At 39.0% G+C, this 12299-nt stretch overlaps 1 protein-coding gene and 1 long non-coding RNA gene across 4 annotated transcripts in view; one reads left to right on the forward strand and one right to left on the reverse strand.

Annotated features, from left to right (window-relative positions):
- The window catches only part of LOC126637798 (uncharacterized), a 185103-nt gene that overhangs the window by 49758 nt on the left and 123046 nt on the right, over positions 1 to 12299 (forward strand). The window contains exons 1-2 of one of the 2 annotated variants that reach the window (XR_007628440.1): positions 7506 to 7611; positions 9456 to 9560. This is a non-coding gene — a long non-coding RNA (uncharacterized LOC126637798). Of the gene's footprint in view, positions 1 to 7505; positions 7612 to 9455; positions 9561 to 12299 lie in introns of those variants that run through there. The other variant, XR_007628439.1, reaches the window with a different exon arrangement.
- CHST8 (carbohydrate sulfotransferase 8) overlaps positions 1 to 12299 on the reverse strand; it is a 169539-nt gene that overhangs the window by 23724 nt on the left and 133516 nt on the right. The gene's annotated exons all lie outside the window — the stretch shown is intronic.

Here is a 12299-nt window from a genome sequence, read left to right on the forward strand (position 1 = left end):
AGTATATGGCTATAACTGAACAATGTGGGTTAACTACCTGTAGTTCTGTGCAATGGTTTCTTAAAGACAGCTTGTTAGAACAACAGGTTCAGGTTTTTCAATTGTTTTATAGTATCAATCATAATAACAAGTTTTAATGTACCTTTCCATTGACTTCTTTGAACAACCCTGCTGCAATAAAGCATATTAAATAATTTCATTAACCTTGGCCTAGACTTGCACTAGGAAGCTCCTTAATTGGGCAAGTGCAGCACAGATGTGAGGTCTATGATTGCTGCAGCTATGCCAATCTACTGGCAATGTGTCACTTTTAATGTGACAGCTGTATTCCAGCAATCAAGGGTTACAGCTTCTGGCAGCGGGAAGTTCTTATTATGCCATTTCTGCTCTGCAGTCAAATAATTATTTCAAAGCAAGCTGCTTCCTTCCCATCCCTCACCTGAGATCAGAAGTCCTCCTGTTTATTTTTTTCTGACTTTTCATCTAATCATTACCTGCTGCAGCTGGGCTCATGTTTAAAAGTTAGTGTTCTGAGACTGACCTAAGGTATACTACTTAATAAAAGAAAAGTATATGTTAATATATAAAAATATATAAAAGTAATAAATTGAAAGGACATTTCTCCCTTCAGTAAATGAAGTGGGAATAGCTAAAAATTATAGGAAATTTTGTATACTTAATTGCCATATACATATTATTTTTATATTTGTCTTTCAGTTACTCTATGAGCTATTAAAATGAATGCTTTATATAATTATTTCACCTCAGGAATTTAAAAATAACCCCCCTGCAGTATCTGTCTCGAGAAGTTGCCAAAGCAAAAGCCTGAATCAATTTGACTGATTTCACTTGAGGTATTTTTTAAGAGGAATATTTTTATTGTTCTTTATCCTGGAATAGTGAACTGCCTTTGAAGTGCAAATGGCAAACAAGTGAATTGCTAAGAAGTCTTCTGCTCCCACAACAAAAGTTGCTCACTTTTGCAGAGGTCAAAGGCTTGGTCCACTTTCCCCCTTCCCAGCTCTGAAATTGCTCTGGGTATCTGAGCATTTTATTTTTTTTTTTTTTAATGTCATAAACCAAAGAATTCCCAACTAAATGGGAAAGTAATGCATAAAGCCTGAAACAATTTGGAATTATAACTGCACGGCCAAAAATAGAAGCAGCATTTCTGGGGACTAATGACTCCAGTTGGTGACAGCAATTGCAATGGAAATTAGAAAGCATCTTGTAAAGAGAAACACTTTTCATCAGCACCTGATTTTTAATAAATCAGTGCTGAATTTTAATTTGTAATTCAATTTCCTTAATGCATGCACCTTGTGTAACCAAGAAATCAATATCATCGGATGGATGTATGGTTTTTGCCTCTCTACTTCAAAGGTCATGTCCTAATTCAAGCAACTATAAAAATTAACATTTTTCAGTAATTTTAGACTAGATAAGATTTCTCTGCAGCCTTAAGAAAAGTACACTGACATGCTTTTGGCAGCACAGTAGTATGATGTGTTGCTGCTATGTGAAAACCCAATACAGAATCTTTATTAATAATCCTGTTAATGTTTCATCTAATGCGAGGGAAATGGTAAATAAATTGTGGCTTTAACCCACTGCTGAGCTCCCAATTACTGTTTTTCTCCCTATCTACTTGCAATATATCATTTTTTTAATATGACTGAAATGTTCTAACAATCAAGGCTTAGGATCCTAACAGCATGAAGTCCTCATTACGTGATTTCTGCACTACAGCAAAATAATGATTGTGAAGCAAGCTGTTCTCCATGTCACACTTACAGAATAACTCATAAGACTACCCATTAACCAGCTTCTGGTTATGGATTCAATTACTCCGTGCCTCGGGTTTGTGGATGTTGGAATCATGTCATGCATCTGTCTTGAGCTGCACCATAAAAAGCATTCAAAGTGAATAAATTACAGGTGATGTTCCCCAGAAGCACTCTGAGGTTTTTGCTCTCTCCCAAAGCCATTCGAGGCTGTGTCTTCTAAAAGTTTAATGAAGGGTTTCACAAACCATAAAAAGCCCACTAGAATGTCATGACCTTCTTTCATTTTTTTCCCATTCTGTGCAAAAACCTGTTTTCCACAAGTAACAGGGAGAAGAGTATTACACTTGAGTCAGCATTTAAATGGTATGTTCTAGTCCCAAATACATATTAAACAGAACTGTAGAGGTAAATAAACAGTATTTCAGATGGCTATGCAGATCTTGTGACGAGAGATTTTATTTTTTCCAAACAAAAGTTCTCTGTGTGTCAGATTAATACATTTTGCTTCCTTCAGTATGCAGTATAAAACTGGCAAGGAGATGAAATCATAAATACTTAATTATTAGCAAGTGACTCGAGGTACAGCTACTGTATATCTGCTATTTCTTATATTAAGCATATATCAGGAGAAAATTCAAGGTGTCTGACTTTACTTCATCTGACCTATAGCCCAATTATTTTTCTTCCTGTTACTATAGGATAAAATTTAGGCTTCCATGAATGTAAGGCTGACCAAATTTCTTTTAGAAAAGCCATTTTTTTTAAAAGGGATCCTCCTGTGCTGACAGTGTAAGAAAACTTACAAACAGTGAGCAACAGTTAATGGGTGATGTAAAGTAATGATGAAGTTTGAAACTCGAACAGTGCACAAACCATCCCACAGTTATAGTTCAATTCGTGATCGTGCTTTTAAGAGAGATTTTGCATTAGCTATTGCTTGTTTGCTCTCTGGTGCTCTGGAGAATGATGTTTACTGCAAAATGAATTCACTTGGAGCAGAGTCTTGCTCTTTCTTCTCCCTTTTTTTTTTTTTTCTTCCCCCACCTTTTCTTTCTCAGCTTTACCCAGTAGAATTTCCCAGAGCAGGAGGTAGTAAGGCTACAGATACTGTCCCTAACCTCTGGCAAACTCTTCCATGCTGCAGAGCTGTGTGATGTGCTCCCAGCTCACACTGTGCCTTGCAGGCCACAGAGCTCATCAACAGTGCTGAGGAAACCACAGTGTCGAATGATTTTCTCTCTCACAAGTACTCTGAAGCAACCTCGGGGAAAAATTGAGATTATTCTGACATCATGAGAGAGATTATGCACAGTAAATTCTTAACTATTTCAGGAATTTGGCTGACTGTAGAAGACTGCTAAGTGTTCCCTCATGGGTCAGACAGTGAAGTCCTAAATTCAGGACCATGTTTGTTACCTGCAGTCCTGCAGTGCCAGGATTAGACCACACACATGGACTGCATTAATAACCCATTTGCTATACAAAATGTGGTTTACAAAGAGCAGAAAATGGTGGTTGCTTTCCCAAAGGGTGAGATGAATGGAGAGTTTTTGGATGTACATACATTGTTTTGATGCTCTTGCAACGTGTGAAGCATGTGCCTGGTGGGTACAAAGTGGGAAATACTGAAACAGCTGAGGAGTTTCTAATTAATATGCACAACTTGCTTGCTTTTGAGGTATTTTACCCATTGGCAAGAAAAGAACTTCAGTCAAGTGATGATTTGCTCAGCTCCGGACAGCAAAGTGTGGATCAAAGGAGGGTGGCACTCAGGTGTTACCCTTGCAATTAGATACTTGGGTGTGAGGTTTTAACAAAGATATGCTAATGACATTTTTATGTGCTTTTCTCCCCCCCTAACTGCTCTATTTTTGTAGCTTTCCAGCTGCTTCTCACCTGACCTTTGTTTGATAGTCCTGACTTACCGGATCACTCAGAGAGCAAAAAGATACAGTTTCGTGTATCATTAATTCCTTACAACCTCGGTGTTTTATCTCATCCCTCGATACCGTTCCTTTCAGTGTTTTAACAGAACATTAAGGATTTTAAGTCCCATTTCTCTTATCCCTCCAAAAGTGATGGATATTATAAGTAATTTTGTACCCCTGTGGCTAACATCGTGCTGCAGCTGCACACCTTGTAGCAATATTAGTTAGGAATATAGTGGCCATGTTATCATTTGGCTATGCTAACATAATTAATAGAAGAACAAGTATGTGTGAGGTAATAGGCAACCTGTTCTAGAGTCAGTGCCTGCAAAATGATTACCTTGCAACCTCACAAAGTGTGACAGTTGTGTGCCATACATTGGTCTAGGAAGTGTTTCTTCTATTAAACATGTTAATACAAACTGTTTAATTCATTAGGCATTGCAGATACCCAGGAGAATAATATTTAGTGGAAAATGAACACAGAGGAAAGAGAATGAAAGGGTTCTAAGTACTATCTGACTCAATAGAATGGGAGAGAAATAGAGTTGTGTAGGGGGTAACTGGATTTCTTGTGATTGAAGAAACCAGCAGTACCAAGCTGGGGAGGGTGAGAGTCACAGAAAGGCTTTAACATCATCTCCAAGGTAATTTCTCATAGGAGAAAGGCTTTACCATCATCTTTTTTTTCCCCAAAAGCTTATGGTGTACCATTGTTATAGACAAATGCAATTGTCTATAACACATCTGATCCAGTTGGAGGCTGGATCACTGCATTCTCTTTGCTTCCTACCAGCTGTATCAATGAGTTCTGAATTCCTGCAGCCCTCACAGAGGTTTCTGAAAGCCCTGCAGCAACAGGAAGGGAACTGTTCTTCCAGTGAGGAGCCATTTGCCAAGGAAGGAGCTCATATGGTTTCCCTGATAGATGCTGAAGCTGCAGCAAGTGTCAGCTGCCTGTAGATGCCCGAGGGACCTCCCAACGGGACAGGCTGAGATGTGTCTTGTGGCACAAGAATATGGAATATGGGGGTATGGAAATACAGACACAGAGAGTGTGTCAGAAGTGGAAATTCTCTGAGTAGGTTGGTTGAGGTCTGAGGAGCTTCAGGGCATGTTACAGTCACGGTGACTGTAGAGAATTTTTAACTAGATATGATTTTGGGAGCAGAAATGTGTGCGTGGGATTGGCCACCCATAACTATCATAAGGGATTATTTTCCCCTGCTATTCCTATACTGACACTGTTAGAAACATGACAAACCAGTCACTCCTCTTCAGCCATGTTTTACCTTACTAAAGATTTCCTTTGTCTCCCAGGTTATTTGAATTCCATTTTGAAAAAGGTTACCGGTGTTCATCAGTACCCTGTCATCCCTGCCTGTGGGATGCACATCCTGTGAGCAGCATGCTCCAGGCTCAGCTTTGACTCCTGTAGTTTGGAATCCTACCCTGAGGGGACACTGGCAAGGGTGGGACTTCCCCGGTACTGCTCTGTGTCTTCTCTTTGGAGTCAGGCTGCTCTGTTCCACAGCACAGCAGGGGCTGCAGGAGACTGCAGGTCAGAGGGAGTTTGGGCTCTGCTTCCCTGAGACAGGATGGTCAAACACCATCCTAACCCTGTGCCTCACAGAGCACAAGAGGGGGACTGCAGTGCCTCCTAGGAGGTTATCGAGCTGAGATGCTCTTCAGCTCAACTCTTAGGGCTCACAGGAAGGGTGATGTGTTGCTGTGGCTTTTTTCAGTTCTCATTCCCACCCTTTCTTTGTGGTAGCCCCTCACATCTGGAAAGGAAAAGCACAACTGATGGGATATGTTTGATAGTTGTGCAAATTGGTGCAGCAATTAATTTAATAAAGAAAAGTCTCTACTTCGGCCATGGCTCTCAGTCTCTCTTCTGCATCAAAGCCAGTGATTTCCTGTCGATTTTTGCTGTCATTCTACAAAGCTGAGAACAGACAAAGAATCATTGCAGTGGAAGCCTAGGGTTTGGAAAAGGATGGCGTTCTCTTAAAACATTATAGGATAGCAATTAACTTAATTGCCTCTATACCTCATTGAGATACTTTTTGTTTCTTCCTCACTCCAGGAATATAATTACATGATATATGGTATAATATCTGTTTTTCTGAAGTCATGATGCTGCACTGGGACCAGATTTTTATCTACAGTGCTTAAACTGGCTCATGTGCTGGAACTGGCTCTTGTTCTACAGACAGAGCTGAGCGTGAGGAACACTGACTGTCTGAGATATGCCTGGCTGCTGAGCTGAGAATTACAGGTCAAACTACATTGTCCACATAACTAATATGTCAAAAAGACCCCCAAAAGTTCAAATAAATGAGCCATTTATTACAAGAGAATCAAGAGGCAGAATTGTGAAGCCTAACCTTTACAAAATCCCAGCTTGCTGTAATAGTTCTCTATCTTCTAGAAAGAAACCTTGGGCTTTCCATTCATACACTTCTCTAAAGGTTGTCTCTTTTGTAATAACTACCTTATTCTGAAATAGGAAAGGCATTGTTTGCTTTTGTGGATGCACCTAAAAGGATGCTTGCTGGAGTGACTGTTATGGACTCAGGTATCTGTCATACCCCCAAATTAAATTCTAACTATCTGTGCAACACATCTTTAGTGCTGTTGTATAACACTTTATATTGTGAAGCATATGAAGTTTTGCAGACATAATTGCATTTTTATTGTCATATACTGCCAGCTTTTCAACAATCTCTTTGCATCTTCCAAATGTGCACAATAATTTTGTTTTAAAAAAAATAATATTACATTTTGGTACTCATCAGGCTTTAAATTGCATAATGCTCAGAGTGCTTTGCAGAACTGTTATCATAAATATGCAGAGAGCTTTTTTAAAAATCAATAAAGAAATCCAGTGAGCATGTGTGTGTATATATGAGTTTTCTAACTGCAGAAACATTACATGTACTCACCAGAGTAGAAAAGGCTCTTGAACTGTTGCCCTTGCATGTTTTGTTCTGCAGCTGAACATGCTATTAAAGCAATCTTGGCAACAAGATTTGATGAGACCTATTGGACTCAGAATTTTCACAATGGAACTGCACAAATTTATTTAGCACAAGCATCTCTTTAACTGTTAAACTGTGAGTAACTCTGTGGCCTCTGCTGTAACACTTGTACCTGCATAATGAGATTGATAAAATCAGAAATATTAACTGGAATATCTCTGCCTGAATCCAGCCTTGGTCTTAGAGTTCCCAAATGCTTGGTATCGGCTGCTTCTCAGTTAAGAAGGGCATGTTAATGCTGTTTAGGGCTTCTGGAGGAGGATTCTGCCTCATGTATAAACCACTCACTCCTCTGGGTTTAGTGCTGGTCACAGAGAGTGGTAACATTAAATAGAAAGGGTCGGCAAAATTTTTGTTGAACAGCTCCAGCTGAGTAAACCTTTCTGGGATGGTTTGTTCAAAATGGTGGGAAAAATAAATTTAAAAAAATCCCTCAGCCTAATTTTGGCACTTTTGTGTTACATCAGGGAGGCTTTTAACTGTTCCTTGTGCTCTAATATTGAAGTTCCTCTGTGGCAACGTTTGTTAAAGTTTCTCTTGAAATGCTGTGGATTTTATAGATTATGCAAAAACTCTCCCCAGTTCTCTGGCAAATGGGAAGTCTTCACAAATGCTTTGTGTTTAATGTTTGAGCCAAATGCGAATGTATTAACAGTGGAAGGCTCTGGTTTGGATGGTGCAATCTTTCACCTCACAGTATTTGTGTAAATTGTTTTTTAGGAAAAGCCATTTTTAGAAGGCTTTTACCTTCTGATCTGCAGCATGGGGAAAGGCAAAGAAAAGTACCAAAGGAGGCTAAATAAACCTCAAAGAATAATAAAAATGGGACACCCTCCCCCCCTAGACCTTCAGGTTAGTGGTAAATGTTCTTGGCCAAAATACTCATTTTTTCAGTGTCACAATTCTGTTTCTGAGAATGTAAAAAATCACTGAAACCTTTACTGATGACTGTGCAGTTCTGCTAATTGTAGCAATAATTTCTCTGCTGCAAGTGCCTGTATGAAGCAGAAGCCATTTAAATGATTTCTTTTAGGCCACTGAACCTCCATTTGATGGTAAGAATTTTTTGGTTGCTGGATTCAGTGACCTGTAGATGAAAGGCTCCATATCCCACTGCCAGTCCCCTGAGTTACCCAGTCTTGGCCTGTTTTTCTTCTCTTCTGCAAGAAGCAACTTCTGCCTCTGGAGCCACTGACTAAAACAGGCAGCAAAGAAATCATTTGGTGGTTCATATTTCCACTTGGGTTCAGTGATCAGGATCACAACAGCAATAAGTGTATCGAACTGAGAGGGGGCCTTTCTGCTTTTTTCAGATGTTCTCCATGATCTAAACATTGCACAAGTGCTGTGTATTCCAATTAAACTTAAACAGCAGCTCTAGCAGGGAGCAACTGCTGTGCACTCACAGGATAAATCAGCTTTCCTACTGAGCTCCCCAGCATAGTTATAAAGGGGAAATCTATTTCAGCAACCTCCATAAGAAAACAGTTGCATTTTTCTTTCTGTCTTCTTTAATCCTTCTTATGCAGCTCTTACTTTTCATGGATGCTGAACACCTATGAGTCCATGTGGGTCAAAATCCTTCTGATTTCAGAGAGTTTTAAACAACAGTTTCATGTCTGCACCATCTTTTCCAGGCAGATGATGGAGCAAGCTGGGCTACCAGCTTTGAGGTTTAGTTCTATTCTAGGTTCCCTGTGGCATGTGATGCAAGTCATTCCTTCCTGAAAATGGGAATAATGATTGCTGTGTTGGTTGGCTCAGGCAGACAATTTTGGGCCAGATGTATTTTTTGAGCTGTTTAACCCACACCTATGACACCAAGCCCTGAACTGGATTCCAGCTGGGGAGGGTCATCAAGAGAGCTGAACCAAATCTGGTTCACTGGCACCATTTTAATTTCTATCTGAGCCATAACTGCACCTGAGCCCATGGAACTGGGCTCACTTCTGACTACAGAAAGATCCAGTTTGACTATCTGATTATACAGAAATGTCTGCAAAGCCAAGCCCTCAGTGGAAAGCCCAGAGTGTACCAGCTGTGATCGGTGGCACCTCTGTTGGCCACACTTTAGGACAGAAGATGTTTTCCATGCTAGCAGAGCAGTCCCGTGCTACTTTTTCTTCCACAGGGTATCAACAAAATGCCCCTTTTCCGCTGGCCAGCTACAAATACAGGAGTCACTCTTGGATCTATCTCTTTTTGCCTCTTGCTACTGTGCTGAGGCTGGCAGGGCTGATCCAAAACTGTCTCTGGCTTTGGCCATGAGTGCCATCATAGCCCAAAACTCAGCCAGCCAGCTGTGCCCTCCTGTGGTCTCCAACCTGACCAAGAAGAGAACACATTTAATTAAAGCTATTATGGAAGTAGCACTGCTTAATGACTTACCCTGAGTGAGAGCCAAAGTCCCATTTGCTGGAGATTAATGTAACTTTCCTCTCTTTGAAAGACTATAGTTTTCCATGTTAAATGTAATAAGTGAAATTCTGTGTTGGCAAGCCTGGTTGTTCCAGGCTTAAAATGAAAACCAAGTCTTTACTCAGGCCCTTTCTGTTGTTTGAATCACTTTATAGATACACAAAAGAATGGATTACAGACATAAAAAATAGTAAGAGTAATATGCATTTCAGATTTTTATGATGTATAAAGGAAGTCTTGAGAGTTCAGCTTGACAAAAAGAACTTTTTTCTTTTCAGGTGGTCATTTTAAAGATCTATTGGATATGGCTGCAGGTGCACTTCACTGTTTCTGGCTTTCAAAGAGGTGAACTTTTGCATGGAACTTCGGTAGATTGTTTTAATGTAAGTGACTCCTTTAAATGCTGATAGCTGTTGATATTATTTCTGGGATACTGGGTCTTCCAGACGCCATCTGTGAGGGTCATTCTCTACAAACTCTGCTGTCTAGGAGAAAACTTGGAGACAATGGAAACAATGGAGGGCTGGAAAATGTTCACTGTATTACTTTTTGTTCTGAAAGAGAAATTAATTAATGATACAGCTTGACAGTGTTTCTAAACCCTGAGCTATTCTGTTTAAGGCTTATATTTTTTCACTGTCTGCTACCATAACATCTCCAGAAATATCCTGTGAAATAGGAACAGTCAGCTGGCAAATACAGTGTCAGTCCAGTTTCATGGATAGTTGTCTGTGCAGCATCAGGTCACAATGGGCTGGAATCAAAAAAGACACCCCAAGCTGGTTTCCTCTTTCCTTTGAAGTCCAGCACATCCTGCAGCTGTCAGAATCACACAATACACTCCCAGAAAGCAGAGGTGAGGAGACTAAAAATGCTTCTGTTTTGGAGAATTAAAATCCATAATGAACTGTGGATGTTGGATTGTGGGCCATGTGTTATTGAGTACCTCCACTCTCACTGGGTCTGTTTATTAACAGGAAAAATTAAACATTTTTCAGGGTTTATTCAATTGTTTTCATTTGGCAGGTTCATTGTATCTCTTCTAATTGTGAACTGAAACGTGCTGGAAGTAAAAATGGGATAAAATGCCTTCTGTAAATGTAATGATATTAATTTCAATTTATCCAATTTAACACAAGATTTTCCCAGGGGTTAGATAGCATTCTTTTTAATAATTTGAGTAATAACAATTGTTTTTACTAAATAAAGTATGATTACTGGTATGCCTTATTGTTATTTTAAACAAATACTGTATTTCCCTGGTTCAGTAACAATTACAAGAACAGGGATTGCAGTCACACAATTCAAGTGCCAAATGTGGATGTTTTTGCATATTTGGAATAATTAGAGCCGAAGAGAGAGTTTTCTTCTTACAGAGATTATAATTTTTAAAGAACTGTATAAATATTGTTTTGGTATAAGAAAAATATTATTATAAATTCAAAGTGTTAATTTTCTTTCAAATTATTGCACAATTCAAAGTTACTTGCTCTTGAAATGAAGAATTATTTTCATCAGGGAAAATGGAAACATTTTGTTTAAGACTGAGAAGGACATTTTGATAATTTTGTCTGAAACTTTTCTCACAAAACAGACACAATTTGAAGCTTTTCACTTTTCAGTGGGTATTATTTTTCCAATTCTTTAGTGAATAATTCATATTGAAATAGATGGGATGAGATGGACTAGAAAAAGTTTGTATGAGCACACTTGGTGGTAATTGTGTCTGAATAATTGATTAAATATCATTTATGTTCCTTCCCCTGCTTCTGCTGGTTGTGAATACATTGTGCTATAGGCACATGTTCAAGCTTAATTAAATTGATAGAGGCAAAGTGGTTTTGGTTTTAATATATGTATAATTTTTTTCTTTGTTTTGAATTCAAATGCAATGTATAGCTCAGTATCTAACACTACAATAAACTGAATGTCAGCATTAACTGTGCAGCTCCATGGAATTGTGTGACCTCAGCTCAGGGAAGGCTCTCAAGGCCATCAGTATTTCCCACTCAGTCACTTCTGATTTGCCACGTTCCAGTCTCTGCATTTTGTTGAATTTCAGGCCTGAATTCAAAGTCTGAATTGCAGCAGTTTGAGGGCAATAGTTATGATTCCTCAGTGCTAAATTGTGGATCACTTTTCATAGCCATATCACTGTATGTTCTGCCTGTAAATTCAGTCTGCTCTAGAGATTTCAGAGCAAAGAAAAGCTTTTCTTAGCCTTGTGGCAGACATGTATTTGCTTCTAATTCCCATCTGCAGTGCAAAATGGCTTTGTATGAGGTTTCCCTTTCAGAACCTTTGCTTGCCCAGCTATCCCAACCTGTGTAACTGCACAGGATCGTGTTTATGGGCTGGCTGCTCCTCCCCTGCTCTGACTTCTGTTGGAGTTTTAGGGGGAGCAACTGAGTTTTCTACTATTTTTCTTGTCTTTTTAAAGTTTCTGCGTTATGTGGGGTGGTGTCAATAACCATCTACCAACAAGCACGTTGGGCTCCATGAACATTTAAGTTGTTAAAAGTCACAAATAGGTAAGACCTTCTGTGCAATTGCTGTGCATCATGTGAGCACTGAGTCTTGGGGTTTGTGTGTGGAGACAGTAAAAAAAATAAATTAAATTTAAATTTTTTTAAAATTTAAAAACTCTTTAGTTTTGATAACTGTCAAGCAGTATTTGTGCTCTCTCTTATTTACATAAGTCCTTTCAAGGATCTTTCCATAGTTCTGTGACACTGTCATTTATAGATTTTCTATTTACTGGGGCACTGTGAACTTTCATGTCTGTTAACACATAGTCACTACAAGACATCCTTAATGTTTTAGATCTCAAAAAAAATTACCAGCTATTAAATGTCTATCACAAGGGTAGATGTCCTTTAATTAAAGTGTAGAGGAAAACAATAATTTGCTAGTAGTTAGAACAATATTAATAATAGGCTGACATGGTCCAGTTTTGGAGTCAACCAGAAATTAAAAGAATTCTGTTTAGCTCAAGGTCATAGAGGGAAGCATGTTAAAAAGGGCTGGTTTCTGAAGTGTAAGGCCAAACCACTTATGCTTTGTAAATGCCTGAAGTTTGAGAGGCTGAATGGTCTGATGTATTTTGCAGTTCCTGGGTGAAC

This window comes from Myiozetetes cayanensis, unplaced genomic scaffold (genome assembly GCF_022539395.1).
Source record: "Myiozetetes cayanensis isolate MyiCay16 unplaced genomic scaffold, myiCay2020 scf16, whole genome shotgun sequence".
NCBI lineage: Eukaryota > Metazoa > Chordata > Aves > Passeriformes > Tyrannidae > Myiozetetes > Myiozetetes cayanensis.